This window comes from Mirounga angustirostris, unplaced genomic scaffold (assembly GCF_029215605.1).
Source record: "Mirounga angustirostris isolate CCGP_5_RB_7025 unplaced genomic scaffold, mMirAng1.0.hap1 SCAF_2, whole genome shotgun sequence".
NCBI classification, from domain to species: Eukaryota; Metazoa; Chordata; class Mammalia; order Carnivora; family Phocidae; genus Mirounga; species Mirounga angustirostris.
In genome coordinates, this window is record NW_026991710.1 from 69,109,142 (window position 1) to 69,133,199 (window position 24,058).

General features: G+C 36.2%; 1 protein-coding gene and 1 non-coding gene across 2 annotated transcripts in view; one reads left to right on the forward strand and one right to left on the reverse strand.

Annotated features, from left to right (window-relative positions):
* MAPK10 (mitogen-activated protein kinase 10) overlaps nucleotides 1-24,058 on the reverse strand; it is a 327,652-nt gene that overhangs the window by 240,197 nt on the left and 63,397 nt on the right. The gene's annotated exons all lie outside the window — the stretch shown is intronic.
* LOC123849084 (U6 spliceosomal RNA) lies at nucleotides 12,489-12,593 on the forward strand. Its single transcript, XR_006791927.1, has one exon. It is a non-coding gene; the product is annotated as a U6 spliceosomal RNA (small nuclear RNA).

Here is a 24,058-nt window from a genome sequence, read left to right on the forward strand (position 1 = left end):
GGAGGTGGGTAGGGTATGGGCTAGATAGGTAATAGGTATTAGGAGGGCACTTGTTATGATGAGCATTGGGTGTTGTATGTAAGTGATGAATCACTGAATTCTACTCCTGAAACCAATATTGCACTGTGTGTTAACTAACGGGTTAGTTAGATTTAAAAAAAAATTTGAAATGAAAAACAAAAGGCAAAAAAGAAATATATATATATTTTGGGAACCAAAGCAATCTATAGATTCAAAGCAATCCCAACCGAAATACCAACAATATTTTTCACAGAACTATAAGATAATACTAAAAGTTGTATGGAACCACAGAAGATCCCAAATAGCCAAAGCAATCTTGAGAAAAAAGAACAAAGCCAGAGGTATCACAATTCTAGATTTCAAGATATAGCACAAAGCTGTAGTAATCAAAACTGTATGGCACTGGCACAAAAGTAGACACACAGATCAAAAGAACAGAATAGAGCCCAGAAATAAACCCACACATATATAGTCAATTAATCTTTGACAAAGGAGGCAAGAATATACAATGGGGAGAAAGAGTCTCTTCAACAAATGATGTTGGGAAAACTGAACAGCTACATGCAAAAGAATGAAACTGTACCGCTTTCTAACACCATACACAAAAATAAATTCAAAGTGCACTGAGGACCTAAATGTGAGACCTGAAATCCTAAACATCCTAGAAAAGAATATAGGCAATAATTTCTCTGACACTGGCCATAGCAACATATTTTCTAGATTGGTCACCTAAGGCAAGGGAAATAAAATCAAAAATAAACTATTGGGGCAAAATAAAAAGCTTTTACACAACAGAGGAAATCAACAAAACAAAAAGCCCACCTACTGAATGGGTGAAGATATTTGCAAATATATAACCAATAAAGGGGTTAATATTACAAATGATACAACTAATAAAGGGGTTAATATTCAAAATATATAAAGAACTCACACAACTAAACATCAAAAAACCAATGAACCAAACAAACAATCCCATTAATAAATGGGCAGTAGACCTGAAAAGACATTTCTCCAAAGAAGACATATAGATGGCCAACAGACACATGAAAAAATGTTCAACATCAATAATCATCAGAGAAATGCAAATCAAAACCACAATGAGATATCACCTTACATCTGTCAGGATGGCTAGAATAAAAAAGACAAGAAATAACAAGTGTTGGCAAATATGTGGAGAAAAAGGAACCCTCACACATGGTTGGTGGGAATGTAAATTGGTGCAGCCCTTGTGGAAAACATATGGTGGTTCCTGAAACAATTAAAAATGTAGAAATGCCATATGATCAAATAATTCCACTATTGGATATTTACCCAAAGAAAACAAAAATACCAATTTGAAAAGAGATATGCATCCCTATGCTTATTGCAGAATTATTTCAAATAACCAGGATATAGGGTGCCTGGGTGGCACAGATGGTTAAGCATCTGCCTTTAGCTCAGGTCCTGATCCCAAGGTCCTGGGATCGAGCCCCACATCAGGCTCCCAGCTCAGCAGGGAGTCTGCTTCTCCCTCTGCCTCTGCCTCTCTCCCCTGCTCATGCTCTCTCTGTCTCTCTCTCTCAAATGAATAAATAAAATCTTTAAAATAAATAAATAAAATAAAATAGCTAGGATATGGAAACACACACACACACTCACACACAGAGGAATATTATGCAGCCATAAAAAAGGATGAGATCTTGCCATTTGCAATAATATAGATGGAACTAGAGGGTACTATGCTAAGTGAAGTCAGACTGAGAAAGATAAATGCCATACAGTATTACTAATATGGAATGAAATCTAAAAAACAAGACAAATGAGTAAACAAATAAAAAGCAGAATCAGACCTATAAATATAGAGAACAAACTGATGCTTGACAGAGAGAAGGGGGTGAAGGGATGGTCAAAATGGGTGAAGGGGCATAGGAGATCCAGGCTTGCAGTTATGGAATGAAAAAGTCACGAGAATAAAAGGTACAGCAGAGGGAATATAGTTAATGGTATTGTAGTAGTGTTGTATGGTGACAGATGACACTTTTGGTGAGCTTAGCATCACATAACATATAGAGAAGCTGAATCACTATATTGTATGTTGTATGTTTCTGAGAACAAGTTCTTTGTTAGAGTCTATATTCAAATATTTATTCCAATATATGGCTTATCTTTCCTTCTTCCTAGCCCTGTTTTAGAACAAGAGGAATTTACCTTCTTATGTTTATCATATTTTTTAAAGATTTTATTTATTTATTTGAAAGAGAGAGTGTGAGTGAGAGAGAGAGAGAAGGAGCAGGGGGAGGAGTGGAGGGAGAGGGAGAAACAGACTCCCTGCCGAGCAGGGTGCCTGACGTGGGGCTCGATCTCAGGACTCTGGGATCATGACATGAACCGAAGGCAGACACTTAACTGATTGAGCCACCCAGGTGCCCTATCATATTTTTTTATTTTACAATTAACGGTTTCTGGTTCCTAAGAAGTTTTACATACTCTAAAGTGTAAAATATATTTTTTATTTTTTCCAGAAGTTTTATGGCTTTAGCTTATATGTTTAAGTCTCTAATCCACCCTAAATTAATTTCTGTATAGTATGAAATAGAGCTTGAAATTTATTTTTTCCACACATTTATATTAATTATTAAATTTTAAGTTAAAGATTTTGGGTGAGAAACATAAGAACACAATATACCTAACCAGCACTTGAAAATGATTCCTTTTACTTTGCCACTTTTCATTATTGTTGATGTTGTTTCAGTGTAGCTCATGTCTATACAAGAATAGTCCAAACAGAAGTGGTCTAAAATGGTTCATAGGTCTGAGGATGGCAAACCACTTCTACCATTTGCTTCTGTCTCAATTCCACCTTTTCTGAGGATATTTGCTGGATGGCTCAAGTTTAGGAGGTCTCACACATCCTGGGGCCAAACATGCATATTGAGCAAATTGCATCACCTGCTTCTCTTGTGAAATGTACTAATATTGGCAAATGATTTGATCTTCTACCTAGAAATTCACTTTAGCAGCGATCCACAAAATGTGCAGTTCCCCTCCTGAATAGTGGGTCTATGGCAGCCCTCTTTTAAATAAATATACCACAATGTTATTTTTCAGGGCTTTAAAAATTTCTATAAAATAAAATAACTAAGAGAAAACTAACACTTTAACATATCTAAGTATGGAATCTTCATTATTCTATTGAAATTCTTTTTATGTGTGCTTCCTTATAATTAATTGGTTTAAAATCATTTATTACTTTCACAGTACAAAACTAAGCAGAGTAAAAACTAATGATATACTATACATTGGCTAAATGAATTTAAATTTAAAAAAAACTAAGAGTATTAACATACTATATGTTACCATTAAACCATCGAGCTCCTGACCTCCCTTCGTTCCTTTTTATTTTTTTACATTTTTATTATGTTATGTTAATCACCATACATTACATCATTAGTTTTTGATGTAGTGTTCCATGATTCATTGTTTGCGTATAACACCCAGTGCTCCATTCAATAGTACCCTCTTTAATACCCATCACCAGGCTAACCCATCCCCCCACCCCCTCCCCTCTAGAACCTTCAGTTTGTTTCTGAGTTCACAGTCTCTCATGGTTTGTCTCTCCCTCCAATTTCCCCCTCTTCATTTTTCCCTTCCTACTATCTTCTTTTTTTAACATATAATGTATTATTTGGTTCAGAGGTACAGGTCTGTGATTCAACAGTCTCACACAATTCACAGTGCTCACCATAGCACATACCCTCCCCAATGTCTATCACCCAGCCACCCCATGCCTCCCACCCCCAACCACTCCAGCAACCCTCAGTTTGTTTCCTGAGATTAAAAATTCCTCATATCAGTGAGATTATATGATACATGTCTTTCTCTGATTGACTTATTTCACTCAGCATAATACCCTCCAGTTCCATCCATGTCGTTGGAAATGGCAAGATTTCATTCCTTTTGATGGCTGCATAATATTCCATTGTATATATATACCAAATCTTCTTTATCCATTCATCTGTTGATGGATATCTGGGCTCTTTCCATAGTTTGGCTATTGTGGACATTGCTGCTATAAACATTGGGGTGCACATACCCCTTCGGATCACTACATTTGTATCTTTGGGGTAAATACCCAGTAGTGCAATTGCTGGGTCATAGGGTAGCTCTATTTTCAACTTTTTGAGGAACTTCCATACTGTTTTCCAGAGTGGCTGCACCAGCTTGCATTCCCACCAACAGTGTAGGAAGGTTCCCCTTTCTCTGCATCCCCGCCAACATCTGTCGTTTCCTGACTTGTTAACTTTAGCCATTCTGATTGGTGTGAGGTGATATCTCATTGAGGTTTTGATTTGGATTTCCCTGATGCCGAGCGATGTTGAGCACTTTTTCATGTGTCTGTTGGCCATTTGAATGTCTTCTTTGGAAAAACGTCTGTTCATGTCTTCTGCCCATTTCTTGATTGGATCATTTGTTCTTTGGGTGGTGAGTTTGATAAGTTCTTTATAGATTTTGGATAATAGCCCTTTATCTGACATGTCATTTGCAAATATCTTCTCCCATTCTGTCGGTTGTCTCTTGGTTTTGTTGACTGTTTCTTTTGCTGTGCAAAAGCTTTTTATCTTGATGAAGTCCCAATAGTTCATTTTTGCCCTTGCTTCCCTTGCCTTTGGTGATGTTTCTAGGAAGAAGTTGCTGCGGCTGAGGTCGAAGAGGTTGCTGCCTGTGTTCTCCTTTAGGATTTTGATGGACTCCTGCCTCACATTTAGGTCTTTCAACCATTTTGAGTCTACTTTTGTGTGTGGTGTAAGGAAATGGTCCAGTTTCATTCTTCTGCATGTGGCTGTCCCATTCTCCCAACACCATTTGTTGAAGAGACTGTCTTTTTTCCACTGGACATTCTTTCCTGCTTTGTCGAAGATTAGTTGACCATAGAGTTGAGGGTCCATTTCTGGGTGCTCTATTCTGTTCCATTGATCTATGTGTCTGTTTTTGTGCCAGTACCATACTGTCTTGATGATGACAGCTTTGTAATAGAGCTTGAAGTCTGGAATTGTGATGCCGCCGGCTTTGCTTTTCTTTTTCAACATTCCTCTGGCTATTTGGGGTCTTTTCTGGTTCCATACAAATTTTAGGATTATTTGTTCCATTTCTTTGAAAAAAGTGGGTGGTATTTTGATAGGGATTGCATTGAATGTGTAGATTGCATAGGCAGCATTGACATCTTCATGATATTTGTTCTTCCAATCCATGAGCATGGAATGTTTTTCCATTTCTTTGTGTCTTCCTCAATTTCTTTCATGAGTATTTTATAGTTTTCTGAGTACAGATTCTTTGCCTCTTTGGTTAGATTTATTCCTAGGTATCTTATGGTTTTGGGTGCAATTGTAAAAGGGATTGACTCCTTAATTTCTCTGTCTTCTGTCTTGCTGTTGGTGTATAGGAATGTCACTGACTTCTGTGCATTGATTTTATATCCTGCCACTTTACTGAATTTCTGTATGAGTTCTAGCAGTTTTGGGGGGAAGTCTTTTGGGTTTTCCTATTGAAATGTTTTTAAATCTACAATTTCTATTTAATATAGGGTACAAGCCAGCATTCTTGCTTTAGGGAAACCACAAGTTCCACTGTAATAAAAGGAAAATAAAAGCTATGTGATGCAGAATTTTATCTTGCCCAGGGCCTGAGCAGTTAATAAAGCCAAGATGTAACCTGCACCTATTCACAAAATCCAAAAAATTCTCAAAATAACAGTTCACATTTCATATTTTTCTGAAGTCCTGTCAATAAAATCAAGCAAGGGAAAATAGTAAATATGTTTCATTTGTACTTTTACAGTATAGATATTAACTCGTTCGTGGTCACAAGGTTGATAAAATATTTTAGGAGAAACCAATACAATTTTGTAGTTTGTTTACGATGTCCAGAGAATTTGACTTCTTACAGATTCACCAAGTCTGACACTCTTAGCAATCAGATATTAATATTGTTTGAAAGTTTTTGTCTTCATCATATTTGATTTTCATAAAGCACTAAAGTATTTCAAAATACAGAGCTAATTTATCATTTTTGTGGTTTTTACATAAAACTCAAATACTTGGTGCAAAGTGTTGTATTCAAAGTAACAACATGCAGCAACCAAAGGTAATTTAAAAGTAATTCTCAAAAACTAATGATGTACTATATGTTGGCTAACTGGACATTAAAAAAAGTTCCAATTGAAAACCCCTTCACGGTACTGGATGCCAACTTACTAATGTTCCCATTTACTCATTTTGATATGTTATTCTCAAAGCATTTGCGTTTTTAAAGAAATCATTTTTTAATTCTTTTTAAAAAAGTAATTCTAACTCCTAGGTGTACCTCTTGAAGAATATTAAAGAAAATCTAATTTATAACCCATTTCTTTAAAATCATATACTTTCCTCATTCCTATTGATTTCCAATTTTCCCCACTCCCACTTTCAACTCTCTTCCCTAAATTTCCTTCCATCTGTCTCTTGATGAGACTTTCCCTTTCCTTTCCCTCTTCCTTTTTATCCTTTGCTATTCTCTTTTTCTCTCAAGACAATATCTTCACGCAAGTACCCATTTGTGCTTCTACTGTTCAGCCTCTAAAGATTATGCCAATCTGCAGAGTAAATTGGTTAGGCAGGAGAACAGAGAAAAGTATTTCTCCTCACACATTAATATTTTCTGTCCCTGTTACATACATATCACCTCTCTTAAGGAAGTCTCAAGATATTTTAAGGTACCCAGCATGCCAGTGCACCTCCAGCTAGTAGTTATCTCTCAATCAAACTTGACAGAAAGACTGAGGTTAAGCAATTTTCTCAATTAAATTGTGGATAATAAGGAATTTGGCTTAGGACTTTGTCTCCCAAATTAAAACATTTTTCCAGTGAACACCAAGCTTCTTTAAGGCTTTACATGGACAAATACACCTTATCCATCTTCAAAATGGCTTTCACTGGCATTATAAACTGTCCCCACTTTATGAAAACAAAGGATCTTGATTAAAACAAAGAAAATTAAATCTATGATAATAATTTTGTGTGGTCACTGGGTGAACATGCAACAGTTTTTTTCACAGGATAAATATGATTTATTCTGATCATGGTGGATTCTTAAAGAATCACTTCTAATTAAACTGCCTGATAAATAAGCAGAAATGTAAAAACCCTTACTCCCATAATTACTTAGGGAATAAGATTCTACCTAATTTTGTGCAAAACATAGGTGTTCTATTGCTAGAATATAAAGAAGAATATAAAGGTCACAACTTAAAATAATATACATCATCTTTCAGGTAAAATAATAGTGAAATCTATGACAAGGAAATTATGTAGTATACTTCTAATGAGTGCTTCCAAGTATTTAATTCCACATGGTCCATACTGGGAACATCACACTTAAAGTCACAGCTTATCAAATGTTTAAAGACCCAAAGAACATTAAATACCACAAAAAGTTTCACCATTCTATGAAAGACTACTATAGTGCTATATCCATCTAGGCCTAAAAGATCCTAAAGTCAAATATGATTTTACTACCTCTTGGAAAGATGTATGATAGTAGAAGGGTAAAATCAATAATATGGGCTCTTGTTTTAAGGTGTAAAGATACATGAATTTTGTGTTTTAATTAAAAAGCCATTTCCTCCAGGAAGCTTCCCATGATAAGGATAAAGCATTTTTTTAGTCTTACTTAATTTCAATGATCTTAACACTTTATTCCTATTTGATCTGGGGGTGATTAAATATATCTAGTATATTTGACTTCAAAGTCAAGCAAGCCTATAAGCTATATATGTATAGCTCTTCAATAAGTATGTAACAGTGAGGGGCACCTGGCTGTTTCAGTTGGTTAAGCATCTGACTCTTGATTTCAGCTCAGGTCATGTCTCAGGGTTGTGAGATCGAAACCCATGTCAGCCTCTGCACTGGGCATGGAGCATGCTTAAGATTCCCTCTCTCCCTCACCCTCTGCCCCTCCCAACCCTGCTTGCTTTCTTGAGTTTTCGCTCTCACTCTCTCTCAAAATATAAAATAAAAAAATAATTATGTAACATTGAAAATATACTTTTGATCTTTACTGTCATTAAATGGTTTTTAACTATAAGCCTGAGAAATGCGAACATTTCTGATAGAAATTGTATGGCCTACATTAAAACTGTTTGTTAGGGCTTTCCTTTATTTTGTTGAGTTTATTTAGTTAATTCATATTTATATCGTTTCCTTTTTCCATGATCAGTGGTCTTCTATTCCTCAGGATTACCAAGCAATGTTTCTATATTTTCCTAGTACCTATCTCTATTATCCTACCCCCTCATCCCCTAGCTATTAAACTAATTTCACTCCTTTCAAACTGTATGCCCTTTCCAACCAACTCTAAATTCTTAGAAAATAATTTTGTCTCCTCATTCACAGAAAATACAGAATCTCTCTGTAGTAGTCAGGATACAGTCTAAACTACTGTAACAAAGAGACTCTAAAACCCAGTACTTAAATAAGATAAATGCTTATTTTCTTCTGACATAACATACAAAGGCAGATAGGAAAGCAGTCTGGGCTTTGCTCAGGAGGACAGCCAAGATCCCAAACAGACAGGTTGGCTCATGCCCTCACATGATGAAAACTATCCAAGACTGGATGCCATTTTAGTCATTTCCCAGTCAGGTGGAAGGAGAAAGCGTAATCCAGAGTAAGCCACTTACTGTACCTTTCCTAAAAAAAAATATACACATCATCCCAGTCATATCCCATTAGCCCAAATATAGTCACATAACCACATTACCTGCAAGGAAGGCCATTGCAAGGGAGGCTCTATTACTAATAAGAATAAAAGAAAATTAATACCAGAGGACAATTTAGCAGTCCCCATCAAAACAGTAGATAGAAAATTTTCAAATTATTTCTGTAAATCATAACTCTAACACTAACTATAAACCACAAAAAATATACCTGGATCCACACCCTTATTTTTATTCCCTTTGATTAGTTGAGGACCCATTCATCCTCCTTTCATCTTGAACCTATCTTTAGCTCATTTTCCAGGAGCCTTCTTCTGTCATTTATTCTCTTTCTCTTATAACTTCAAACATACCATGTCTACTGGCTTGGTAGCTTTAAAGTCAGCATAGTGGAAATATTTACACCACAGAAATGGGCAAATGGCACAAAACTGAGGGGTTTGTTCCTCTGAAGAGCCAGTTTTTAAACTTTTGTTAGCACATCATTGTCTTCAATTCATTCTTTGCATACAAGTCAGAGACTTCTTAACCCACAAGGTGAATCAAGATCATATGATCAACTTCTCAAACGTCATAAATCTGAGTTAGTTGTCTCTTTCATGTGCTCTTAAAAAGCCTTGAACATTCTCATCCTACCACTTACCACACTGTGTTGCAATAACCTGTTTCCTTGTTTTTATTCCCCTATTAGACTGTTTAAAGATGGAAAGTATTTCTCTCATGTATTCCCAGCACCTAAAACAATGCCTAACACATAATTAATGCTTAAAAACTATCTGTGGAAAAAATGAATGAAATAACAAATAAATGTGTTTTCCCCCAAATATATGCCAACCTCCACATTACTCCCTTTAAGCAATATCCTTGTTACCCTTTACTCCTCAGTTTATGAACCATACATTTCGGTATTTTATGGATTACAGATAATCTATCCATCCTGATCACACTTTTTAAAAAGCAGCAATAAATTTGACTAGGCTCTTAAATATTAAAAATAGCTACCCTCATCAGTCCCTGAAAATATTCTTTTGCATTTCATTTGCTCATATTGTACAAAGTTTGGCTTGGAATAGAACTGCAGCCTCAGCTTCCACTTTACAGAAGCCTTCTGAGAAAGAAAGTAGTTCTTGACAGCTAGCTTCTGTGGCTGGAGGACTGCCACAAAAAAATCTGAATATGCCGCTGTTGCTTAAAATAAAACCCTCTCCCTTATTCTTGTAAATTATGTTGCTTGAGAGGGATTATTTCCACAGAAAAGCACAGAATAATTAATGTAATGTACAAATCCCATCTCTAACTAGAATTTTGACATAATCTACTCCCAAATTCCATCCCTCAGGAAATTTAGCAAAAATTCAGTATCTTTTTATGTATATAAATGGCACCCCCCTCAAAAAAAAAAGTGGGTTTTTTTAACACTTTATTCCTATTTGATCTGGGGGTGATTAAATATATCTAGTATATTTGACTTCAAAGTCAAGCAAGCCTATAAGCTATATATGTATAGCTCTTCAATAAGTATGTAACAGTGAGGGGCACCTGGCTGGCTCAGTTGGTTAAGCATCTGACTCTTGATTTCAGCTCAGGTCATGTCTCAGGGTTGTGAGATCAAACCCCATGTCAGCTTCTTCTTTTTTAAGATTTTATTTATTTATCTGACACAGAGAGAAAGAGAGAAAGAGAGAAAGAGTGGCAGGCAGAGGAAGAGGGAGAAGCAGACTCCCGAGCAGGGAGCCCGACGTGGGGCTCGATCCCAGGACCCTGGGATCATGACCTGAGCCGAAGGCAGACGCTTAACAACTGAGCCACCCAGGCACCCCAAAAAGTGTCTTCTTTGTAAGAGCTTATCTCAGTAATTGGAGCCTCTTTTTTGTCAAGTGGTAGTAGTCTAATTTCATTTTATCTCATATTCAAATATTACTTTAACTATCTCTAAACCTCTATTTTAAATTAGATGACTTTCATCGATATTGTCTATTCAAATATTAAATCATTTTTTAAACAGAAATATACTGGCCATCTACTGTGTGCCTAGCCCTCTTTTAGGCATTGAAAAACCAGAAATAAAAAGATAATAGAAGATTCCTCCCCTTGGGGAGTTTATATCATAGTAAGGAAGAAAGACAGTAAACATATAAACAAATAAACCATATACTTTCAATGAGTAGTAAGGGCTCTAAGGAAAAGAAAGACCATGTGAAGGAATGGCAAATGTATCAGGTGAGGGAATAGGCAGGACAGGGTGGGCTATCTTAAATAGGATAATCAGACAAGGGTTTTCTAAACTCTGATGGGAAAAAAGATATCCAAGTGTACAGTGGAGGGGAAAGCAGAGGGAATACAGCAGCAAACTCAAATACCCTGAGGAATAGGAGAGTAGTGTGTCTGACTGACAGAAAGTCAGTAATGATCGGAGAATAGTGATTTTAAATCACATGGTCTCCCACCATATTTAATTTTATTTTCTTTAAGAGAGAATACATACTCATAATGTTACTCATAAGCTTATCAAGCCACCAACATGAAGTCTCTATGCACAGAATTGGAAGTGGTGGGCATTGGCACATCGTTGTGAATATTTCAAAGATACAGATATAAATAACTTCAAAAGCATAAATTAAATAATTAACAATACTCAAGCATAACTTAAAAATTAGGAAATGATGAGTTTTGAGTTTTTATTACCTTTTTCTTTAATAGTATTTAATTGCGACTTTATACATTTAGATTTTGAATAATGGCTATGTTTAATAACTGGGTGACAAAACTCCTTAGAATTTAACAACTGGTTCCTGCAAGCAGGTACATACCAGCTCCGGCACACCACCAATGCATGCTCTCTGTGAGTAAGAGCCCTTTGAGCTGCCCAGAAACCTGAAAGGATCTATGGAAATATTTAATTTCTAATTTCATATCCTGCTTGCTGCTGCCAAATGGTTTCTCCCACTTCCCCGCACTCACCTGAAAACAAACAAAAAATAAAATAAAAAGGGAAAAGCTGGGTTTTTGTTTTGTTTTGTTTTTTAAAGATTTATTTATTTATTTGAGAGAGCGAGAATGAGAGAGAGTACATGAGAGGGGGGAGGGTCAGAGGGAGAAGCAGGCTCCTCGCTGAGCAGGGAGCCCGATGCGGGACTCGATCCCGGGACTCCAGGATCATGACCTGAGCCGAAGGCAGTTGCTTAACCAACTGAGCCACCCAGGTGCCCATAAAAGCTGGTTTGTAGATACATCATTTGTGGCCTATCCTGGAAAGTAAACTGAGGTTTGTTTGTTTGTTTTAATTTTTATGATTTCTCACATATTAATGTTAAGGTCAAAAGCCAGGGTTCTAGGATTCCATACTAGCTCTTAGCAGTGAAAAACTAATAAAATTGTTTTAAGGTAATCATATAACAAACTTAATACTAAGATTACTAAGATGCTCTTTAAAGTGCCTAAGCATTGAGATAAAAACTAATGATTATGTGACTATATGTCTAAGCGGAAGGTAACTTTTTAAAATGCTAAGTTCTTTTTGCAAAAGCAAAATACACAAGGATGAGGTACTAAATAACAAGATTACCATGTTCCAAGTTAATAAATATAAGAGCATTGCTAGAACTGTAGCACACTAAACACTAACCTATCTTGAGTATGTACTTTTATTCTTTTTCTATTCTTAGCCACATTGTCATTATCACCCATTTATATTTCATTTTAACAAATAGCTTACCAAACGTTAAAAATTTTCACTGTCATGCTCGCTTTGGCAGCACATATACTAAAATTAGAACAACAGAGAAGATTAGCATGGCCCCTGAGCAAGGATGACATGCAAATTTGTGAAGCACTCCATATTTTTCAAAAACATTTTTTTTCACTGTCTGTTGGAGGCCTAGAGCAGATGTTACTATTTATCTTGAAGAGGAAACAAACACACACACACAAACAACATGTAATAGTACTCCTAAAGTGGCAAAAAATTAGAACAGTTTACAGATTGGCTCTCTAGTATAAGGAAGAAAGAGTTTAAATAATAATAAATTATATTAAATATATAAAATTCATTGTGTATATATATATGAAACATGAAAGTATAAAATCACAATGGTTTTTAAATATGTACTTCAGCTATAAGCAAAGTGTACAAATTACAAAAGATCATGGGCTTACACAGGGACAACTGCAAAATGGTTTTCTTTAACAATAATTTGTCTACATCACTATTTTAGCACATTTTACACATATCAAATGACAGATGTACAATTTTATGTATGGAGAATTGTTTTAAATGAGCTGTACATAGTATCATAAAACCTAAGCTAATAGGCAAACTGGCCTCAAGGCCTTACTAACAAATGTAGCTTTCAAGAACAGCAAAAGAAATGGCCTGGATACTCATTAAATAGAATTGACTATAATTCACTAACTCCCTAGTGTGGTACTACATTTGGTATCAGAATAAGGATTGCCTTTGGCTATAGAGTTTACTCCAGACCATGGACAGAGTGGACTGCTCATCTTTCACTTAGCTTATTACACATCAGATGGAGCATTTAGTTATGTGTGGCTTAAGGAACAGATGATGTTCTAAATCACAAGAATTTGGTTACTGAAGAGCAAGAGTCTTAAGTTATACGTGGTCTAGAAATCCACATGAGTTTTGCAATATAAGAAAACCTGCAATAAAAAATAAACAAAATCTACTAAATATTGGAAATGTTAACTTAGCAATATTATTAAAAGTAAAGAAAAACTATGATTAAAAAATAAAACAGAGCCACCATAACCAAGTAATCAATGTTAAAATCCTAATAATATAACATATTGATATTATATAACTCCCTGATAGAATGCACCAGAAAGGGCATTCTTCCTCCAAATTCATAACCTTAATCGAATCGTAAGAAAACATCAACAAGCCCAAATTGAAGAATGTTCTGCAGAATACTTAACCATTATTCATTCAAAGTATCAAAGTCACAAGGAACTGGCACAGATTGGAGGTAAGGAGATATACATGGTAAGTAAATGCAATATAGGATCCTGGACTGGATCTTGGAACAGAAAAAGGACATTAGTGGAAAAACAGGAAATTGGTTAAAGGCTGTAGTTTGTTAATAGTGATGGGTCACTGGTAATTTCTTTGTTTTGTTCATTCTTCTATGGCTATGTGAAGTGTTAACCGCAGGGAAGCTGAGTAAAGACTACATATGGAAACTGTACTGTCTTTGCAAATCTCCTATAAATATAACATTATATCAAAATTACATGTTTAAAAAACACATGAATTTACAATACATAAAATATAGAGAAAAATTGGGCGCCTAGGTGGCTCAGTTGGTTAAGCGACTGCCTTCGGCTCAGGTCATGGTCCTGGAGTCCCGGGATTGAGTCCCGCATCGGGCTCCCTGCTCGGCGGGGAGTCTGCTTCTCCCTCTGACCCTCCTCCCTCTCATGCTCTCTGTCTCTCATTCTCTCTCTCTCAAATAAATAAATAAAATCTTAAAAAAAAATAGAGAGAGAAAAATTGAAATTACATATTTTATCACCAAACAAATCAAACATTTGATTGTTGTTTTGCTGTTCATTTGATTTGTTATTTTCTCTTTTTCTGTCTTTCTTTCCTTTTCTTTATAGTAAAACCTCTGAACACTTGTCTTTGGTAAGGCTGACCAGTACTGAGAAGGGCACTCATTCGGCAACCTGAGTGCCTAGCTTCAGATTCTCTCTCTAACACTGTGTGACTGGGGCAAACTACATCTAAAAAATAAAATTTAAATTTAAAAATTAAATTAAATAAATTAACTTCTTGTGCCCAGTTCCTTTACAAATGGGGAAAATAATATCTGCCCCATAGAGTTGCTGTAAGAATAAATGAATTAATATATGCAAAGCACTTAGAACAGTGTACATAAAGTGAGCACCATTTGACAGAAGTTTGGAGGCAGAGTGACATCTCCCACTCTAGAAGGCAAAGAGGGAGAACTCTTTCTCTCCCTTTACTCTCTTACTATAATGGAGCTGACATTACTGGAGGATGGCTCCAGTTGATCAGATACTTGTGACTGAAATTTTGACTCCTGAAAGTATAATGTGTGAAGGGGCAGCATTAGCAGAATCAAGCAAGCAAAAAGTTCCCAGGCCCAGCACTCCAGACAAACTCCCCGGATGGAAATCAGGCTGTGCTCTCAGCTACCTACCTCTTTTTTGCTGGTCATCTTCCCCATGCCCCCCTAACTCCAGTGTTCCTGCTGCTCTGTGAGCCATTGTATGCCCTTCCAACAAATTGCCTTGCTGCTCAAGTTTGTAAATGCTGGGTTCTCTTATTTGTGGCCAACCACAAACATGCTGTGTGTGTGCCCTGATACCACTAAGTCTGTGAGGAGAGGTGTCCTGAGTCTTCTTCTGAAAACACTGTCCTCAGATTACACTTTTACTAAAAAGGAATGAAGTTTCTTGAGTTGGTGTTTGAGACAACAAGTTGAAGGGAAAGGAAACCCTATTGGAATGCAGGCTTATTGAGGAAGGACCCACAGTTATTTCACCGTATCCCAATTGTCCATCATGCAAGTTCTCTCCAGGCCCAGGATGGAGAGCAAACAAAGGTGGAGGTCCACTATTCATGGAGATTTCATGGACAATGCAACTACTGATTAGAACGATGCAAAAAAAATGGCCCAGTTTGCATTTGCTCTCAAGACAACTCATTATACATTAAACACTAGAAGTCCAATCTGTATCCTTCAGTGGTGCCTCATAATAAGACTTTGATACTAGAGAACAGCCATGGGTATCTTTGTGTTTTGCATGTTGGAAAAATTATTTGGGAAGATGGAATAATTACTGAAAGGCCTAGATTACCCCGTAAATGCAATATTACTTATATGATTGATGAGACCTCAGGAGAAATTCATTAGGCCTTATAAGAAAAACTCTGAATTAAAAATTCAGATTATTAGATTACAAACTTGGATTGGATAAGATTTCATTAGAAACTACAAAACAATACTGAAATAGTTAATCATATGAAAGCACAAGCAAAAGTCTCCACTAGCGTTTGTGAATGTAATGTACAATGAAAATGTACAATGCTATGCACTGCTAATCAAGAATCAAAAATTCTGATTAAGAATCATACCATTAGTGTCATATATTTAAAGATATTCCCTCATTGTGAACATTGTATTAATTTTTAAAATTCATCCTATTGTGAAAGACAATTATCATATGATCTCACTGATATGAGGAATTTGAGAAAATAAGACAGAGGATCATAGAGGAAGGGAGGGAAAAATGAAACAAGATGAAACCAGAGAGGGTGACAAACCATAGGAGACTCTCAACCTCAGGAAACAAACTGAGGGTTGCTGGAGTGGAGGGCGGGGGAGGGACGGGGTGGCTGGGTGATGGACAGTGGGGAGGGTATGTGCTATGGTGAGCACTGTGAATTGTATAAGACGGATGAATCACAGACCTGTACCCCTGGGACAAATAATGTATTATATGTTAACAAAAAATAATAATAATAATAAATAAAATTCATCCTATTGTAATTCTGATAATTGCTTGGTTTTGTATTTTACTATGGACTTGCTAGATACTTATGCACCTGCAAACTGCTCAGAAAAAGGTGAAACAGAAATGGAGATAATTAAAAAACTATAGCACAACTATAAAGCAGTAGCAAAAATGAGAAATTGCAAGAGTAAATACAGTTCTAAAAAAAACACTTAATTTTTCCCTAGTGCCAGAGAGAAGAGTACTCCTCCCCCTCCCTTTAGCATTTACCTTAGAAAACTTGATCAAATGCTTTCTCTGTCTTTTTGAGATGTATATACATTTTTTAAAAGATTAAAAACCTCACACTGGTTCTACATCCCAGGAATGCATTTCTCAGAGACCTCAGAGCAATTTCTTTGAAGTATGAACTTCTAGGAGGGTGGATGGCATTCCTTTCCCGGGCTCTGTGGGAATTTAAACCTCTGTGCTTGGCTTCTTGACGGTACTTCCTGCTTGTCATAAGGACACAAGTTGAGGTGCAAACTTCCAGTTATACAGTAAATGTTGTGGGGATGTAATGCACAGCATGGTGACTATAGTCAATAATATTGTACTGCATATTTGAAAGATGCTAAGAGAGCAGATCTTGAAAGTTCTCATCATAAGAAAAAATAATGTAACTCTGTATGGTGCCAGATGGTAACTGGACTTACTGTGGTGATCATTTCACAATGTATACAAATACGAATCATTATGTTGTACACCTGAAACTAATATAATGTCAGATGTCAATTATACATGAATTAAGAAAAAAGATATAGGAAATCTTATTTTTTTCTTTCAATAAAGACAATTAGCATAAATGTAATGAATTGTATCTGCCTACCTAGCTATATTAAAGGGTGAGATTTCTTTCATTGCAATCTCCTCAGCAGATTGCATGTGATGTGCATCTCAGTCTGATTAATCTTAATTGTATTTCCCCAACCCAGCTTAGGGATACAGTGGGAATAATTCCTACAGAAGCTCATTAACTTCTCTCTGAATAAACCCCATGCCCAGTTGTGGAAAGCCATGTAGGGTAGGCCATCTGACACAGAAACATCAAATAAAACAAAAACTGATTAATAGAACCTACCAGCAGTGCTGGAAGGAAAAAATAAAACAAAACTTCTGAATAATGTGTTTTTTTATGTTCATTCAGTTATCACTCTGACACCAAAATAAGGAGCACTAGAAAGATGTAACGCCGGGCGCCTGGGTGGCTCAGTTGGTTAAGCCACTGCCTTCGGCTCAGGTCATGATCCTGGAGTCCCGGAATCGAGTCCCGCATCGGGCTTCCTGCTCGGCGGGGAGTCTGCTTCTCCCTCTGACTCTCCCCCCTCTCATGTGCTTTCTCTCTCTCATTCTCTCTCTCTCAAAATAAATAAATAAAATCTTTAAAAAAAAAAAGATGTAACGCCAACACACAAGTGAATAGTGTTCCCATGACACAGTAGGCAGTGAACGACAAACACTTGAAGGAATTATAATATGGTAAAATATGGTAAAATAAATCTCCCAGAAGGCTGGAGCTATGCCAATTTTAACTCATTTTTTTACAACGTTCTATAAAAATGTTGAAAAACTTTCAATGTTAAAGCTGATGACATTGACAAGATTGAGTGATCATAAGGTTTGAGTGCCTAGATACGTGGTTTTGTACAATGGAGAACGACGTGTATTCATGATGTTTTGTAAAGCTAAAAGCACTTTCTTTGATGATTAGTTGTTTGCAGTACAGGTCATCAAAGAAAGACATTGTCATGACTGTTTTTCTATTCTTCTGTACAATGTGTGTGAAATAAAGAACATTTTCCATATTGCAGACTGTAAAACACCAGTATCCCACAAGACATTATTTATATTCAGTGAGAAACAATAAAAAGCAAGGACGTTTTGTGGTTAAATAAATCTGAGAATGCCCTACTTGAAGGCTATGAGGAAACATACCATAAACAATCCCAGTTAATTAGAACCTCCCCAATTACTTGACCATGAATTCTCCTCCCCTTTCTTTTTACCCATTTAATAATAACAACAATAATGATGATGATGACAAAATAGCTATCACTTATTAGGCACTTATTATGTGTCACAGTTTTATGTACTACTTTACATGTAAGGCTCACTTAATCCTTATAAAAACCATATGAAGAACATACTATCATGGTTATCCCCATTTTACAAATGAAGAAACAGAGGTTTAGAAGAATTAAGTAATTCGCCAAGGTCACCCAACTTGTGGTAGAGAAAGAACCTGAATCTAGAAAGACTACTTCTTAGCCACTTGCTCAGCTGCCTCCCCTTCCTTAGCAGAGGGTTGCGCATCCTCAGACCATTCATTACCTCAGGAAGGTTATTGCTTTCACTTCAATTCTTCTCACTTGCTTCTTTCAACGATTTCCATTCCATGCTTGGTCGGAGTTATGTTGCCTGGTTTCCACACTTATCAGCTGTGCTATCATCATTTCATTGTCCTTTCCCTCTGTTTTGGCTGTGCTTCTCAAGTTTGTCCTCCACAGTGCTCTGTGTCTCTATTCCCTCATCTAGAAAATTGTAAATAGAATAGTAATACTACCTGCCTCATAGGTTATTGTGAGGCTTAAACAAACTAAGACCTCCAGTGAAATGTCCTTTGAACAGCCATCTGGCCATAGCAGGAGCTCAGTGAATATTAAAATTTTAAAATTAATATTCACCACCTGTATTATTCTTGCTATTTTCCTCACTGATTCAGTCTCTACACAGTCAGCCTCTGGGTGATACAGAAACAATATACTGGTAACAGGTGTATAAGAGCATTTGACTGCCTAAAAATGTAGTGCATATACTCTGTAGGAGGATTATAAACCAGTTTTTGAGTTGGTAGATCTTTATTTCTGCCAAGGGTGAGAAGTAACAAAGAAACAAAAGGTCTTCATACCTACTTTCAGAAGAGCAAGATTTTTGCTCTTTCTTTCTTGCCATGCAGACTATCTGTTGCTTTTCTCAGTCTAGTTTCCATGGTCTTGCAACGGAAAGTCCCTTGGAATCTAGCAAAAATAGTCCTTGTTTTTGTTCCTGATGTGACTTTGTGTGTTTCCCTCTGTTTTTGTAGATATTTAAGTTGGAAGGTAGGAATGAATGCATTAGAGGAAGCCAGTGAGAGGCTATTTTTAACCAAAATCATGGAATCTTCTCTTAAAGGATATTCTTCAGGCAAAATTCGCATCTTCTAAAAGCACTTCTGAGATTTTTTTACAGTTCCCTACTTAAAACTTGGAGATTTGCTTATTTGAAGAAAGCAGTTATATAAGTTCAGTGTTACTTCATGCATGAATTTCAGAGAAGCCTAAAAGCTATATAGTTGCATCTACTTTTAAAGAACTATTGTGTAAGACTGATGAATCACAGACCTGTACCTCTGAAACAAATAATACATTATATGTTTAAAAAAAGAGAGGGAGAGAAGATAGTAGGAAGGGAAAAATGAAGAGGGGGTAATCAGAGGGGGAGATGAACCATGAGAGACTATGGACTCTGAGAAACAAACTGAGGGTTCTAGAGGGGAGGGGGGTGGGAGGATGGGTTAGCCTGGTGATGGGTATTAAAGAGGGCACGTACTGAATGGAGCACTGGGTGTTATACGCAAACAATGAATCATGGAACACTACATCAAAAACTAATGATGTAATGTATGGTGATTAACATAACATAATAAAATAAAATTTAAAAAAAAGATGTAACATCAATTTAAAAAAAAAAGAACTGTATGGGCTAACAAATCAAATCACTGTCAGTTGTCAGTTTGTATCCCTTGATCTGTACAGCAGTAAATTATAACTGTATTGCTTCCACCCTTTGGATCTAAAGCTGGCTTGCCCAGTGCTTGGGGCAGCATTGGCTCTCTAGCCTAGAGCAGTAGCTCTCACCAAGGGCTTTGGGGAGGTGTTCTTACAACTTATTCCCACAGAGATTCTGTTATTGTTCTCTCCCATGACTACCTAAAAAGGCAGTATTATTGCCTAGTAATGAATAATAATAACTACAGCAGCTAACACTTGAAGGGTTTACTCTGTGCCAGGCACTTTTCTAAGGGCTTTATATATATTAACTCACTTAATTTCATTCTCATAGCAGCCACATGAGGTAAGTCCTATGATTAGCCCCATTTTAGAGATGAGGAAACCGAGGCAGAGAGAAGTGAAAAAATTTGTCCAAGGTCACACAGCTAATAAGTGCAGGGCTAGTAAATGGCACAACAGAGATTCAAATCCAGGCAGCCTGGCTCCGGAGCTCTTGCTCTTAATCTCAAGGCCGAGCTGAAAGAGGGCAGTGTGGGACTCCTCATGGGTTAGGGAGGGAGGTCTTCGTCTCTACAGCCTGCTCCACTCCCAGCTCTCCACCTAAGAGTAGCCTGAGGCAGAGTAACCCTGTTGGTTTGTTGATGATACTTCTTGGTGTCAGTAAAGACTAATGAAAGGGAAATTTAAAGGCTGAACCCACAGGATTTGGAAATTGATGGATAGAGAGCGAGTTAGAGCCTGTTTGGTAGAATGCACTGTTAATAGAAATAGAGAATCATATCTGCCTTCAGGGAACTTCAGCTGCATTCAGGAAAGACCAGAGTGTAAACACACCATTTGAATTCAATGAAGAAAAGAGTATGATTTGCTCCAGGTATTATAGTAGGACAAAGGAGGAGCACTTTACTAGCTGGGCAAGGAAAGATCATCAAGAAAGGCTTAAAATACCGAAGTCCATTTTCTAAGATTATAGACCAATAAATCCAATATTCCCCCTTTACAATCAATCAACAAAAACTTTTTTAAAGTGTTGCCTCTGCTTGTCATAGTCAAATAGAAACACTGCAATTGCATTAGAGGTGATTCTAGTGTTAAATTTTCTAAGTATCTATTAATTTTAAACTATTTCTATCAAAATGTCTTACCCACAAACTTTTCGCTTTTTGTTGTTTTTGTTTTGTTACCAAAAATGGGCCACATAAACTCTACATGTAATCTAAATATATTCTTGCCCTTCTCTGTATGGTACTTTTAAGAATTTTCATCACCGTATGAAAGTACTGAATTACTATATTACACATCTAAAACTAATATAACACTGTATGTTAACTAATGGGAATTAAAATAAAAACTTAAAATTAAAAAAAGAAAACCATGAATGGTATAGCTTTATAATCAGTAAATTGATTGTATTTCTGGGACTACTATAATAAAATTTTGTTAAAGCCTATTTAAAAAAAGGAATATTCATTACCAGATAGGAAACACGCTGCCATCCTTTTAGAAAAGAGTTGTGAGTAATGGTTTATTCTGCATTTCTAAACATCAGGTGTTCTAAAAAAAGCTTAAGAGAGTCAAGGTATTTTTATTGTCCCTAAATATTCCAGGCATAATGCAATTCTCACTGTTCAAATGCTTACATTAAAATTACTCCCATTAATCCACAAATTATATACTAATGCACAAATCTAACTAAAACTTTTTTTAAAGGGTGACTTTTTTTTTAAAGGGTGATGTGACCCTTTGTCATATCAGAAATAATCACAACAGAAATGATTCAAGTTAAGGATGGTCTTCAATAATGTTGGTGATATCTAGAATCAAGCTGTACCTTGAAATTTGTCTAAAAATCAGATCTACTGTGTCTGCATTGTTCACATTCCTGTGATAAAAATAGAATTCACTGGATTGAATTGCTGAAGTTTCTAAATATACAGAAAAGAAAATCTCATATAAGAAAACACAAGAGAATGAAGAGGTAGGCTATGTACAGTTTCTGAGGTTACCACTGGAGACATGATCACCCAGATCAAGGAAGCTGAGTTAGGTACGGAAGACAGGCACAGTGAGGGAAGAACTGGAAGAACTGGCCTGCCGTCCAGGTGTCCCAACTCTAGCTCTAGTTTCGTCACCTCCCGAGCTCTGGCCCTCAGCTTCAGCATGTATAAACTAAGGCATTGTTTAGACAATGACCAGTGTCAAACTGTGCAAAATCTAAGATCCTAAACTCTCTATTTGTTGTCTTACGGTCTTAAATTCTGCATTTTCTGTCGTGAAAAATTTGCATGCTTTTCACTATTAAAAATTATAGTCTAAAACCGCATATGGTTTTAGATTACCACTCAACTATTTTCTAAATCAGAAATGGAGTGCATTTTACCTAGTGCAAGATAGTTAATCACAACAATGTTACTAGCCTACTGCTTTGGGGAAACACCAGGGATTCCCTGAATTGCTTCTTTAGGGAACAATGAGACTAAGTAATCATTAATTCATTAATTCATTCAATACACTTTCATGAAGTACCCCTATGTGCCCAGTTCTTTTCTGAACATTGGCAAATCAGAGATGAATGTTAATAATCTTTTCCTTCCAGGGGCTCACAGTCCAATGAATGTGAGATATTACTTCCAATTAAAATACAGTTTTTTAAGTGCTATGATAAGGCTGTAAATAGGAAACTATGGAAATTCAGAAGAGAGATTTTGATTCATTCATTCTACAAATATTTATCAAGCACCTGCTCTGTGCCAAGCACCACTGTAAATACCATGTTATATAGCAGTGAAAAATAAAAGTAAAAAAGATCCTGCCCTAGTTGTACAACAGAAAATAAACTCCCAAAATCAAATAATATACATGATATTGCTGTATACTGATGAAGGCTATTAAAAAAAAATAAAATAAAACAAGGGGATATAGACTGCTAAAGGATTCCATTTTAGGCAGAGAAGTTAGGGATAGCCTCTGTGTTGATGTGACATTGGGACAGCCATGAATGAAACAAATGAACACTAAGGATATCCAAGTGAGTGCTCCAGGCAAAGAGAGCATCTAAGGAAAAGGCCCTGAGGCAAGAACCCCCTTAGCATGGGAGTGGAGAGAAACAGGGAAGGTTACAGAGTCCCAAAGCAGCTAAGGACTAGATCATGTGGGGCCTGCTGAACATCACAAGGAGGCGTGATTTTCTTCTGGGAGGATGGAAAGTCACTAAAGGTTTTTGCAGATGACATGATCACATTTTTATTTGTAAAGAATGACTCTAGATGCTGTATGGAGAATAAACTATAAAGAGGCAGAAGCAGAGAATAAGAGTGGAAGCATAGAGAAAAATTTCAGGAGGTAATTATTGTATTTATGTTATGATATACATATATGTGTGATTAAATCATATTCTAGGGTATATTAATATATAATGACAAATTATATTTTCATGTTTATGTTTATAACATTATATAAGTCACATATATATAACCATATTATTTGTACTAAAATATAACATTCCTATATTCCAAGATTATCATTACATTCAAATATATTTTATATATAATACATTATATAATTATAATATGTAATCCATGTTGTATTATTATACTGTTCTTTATTTTAGTATTTTTAGAAAAAGATGATGATGCCTTAGAGTAGAGGAAGTAGCTGTCAAGGCAGAAAGAAGTCCTATTTGTGGGAAATATTTTGCAGTTAGATCTAACAGGACTTGCCAATGGTTTTTCTGTGAGCTGTGAGAGAATAAAGGCATTGTGGAAGACTCCTAAGTTTTAGCTTGAGCAACTATGTGAATAATTATACCATTTGCTAAAATAACAAAGAATAAGGTGAAGAAGGTATTAAGAGTGGGGCTGAAAATGAAAAGTTTTATTTTGGATATAATAAATTTGGGATGAGTGTATATGAAATATTAATTATGTATACAGGACTGGATAGAATGGTCAAAGAAGTCAGGGTTGGAAACACAGATTTGGGTTATTTATGTGTATTT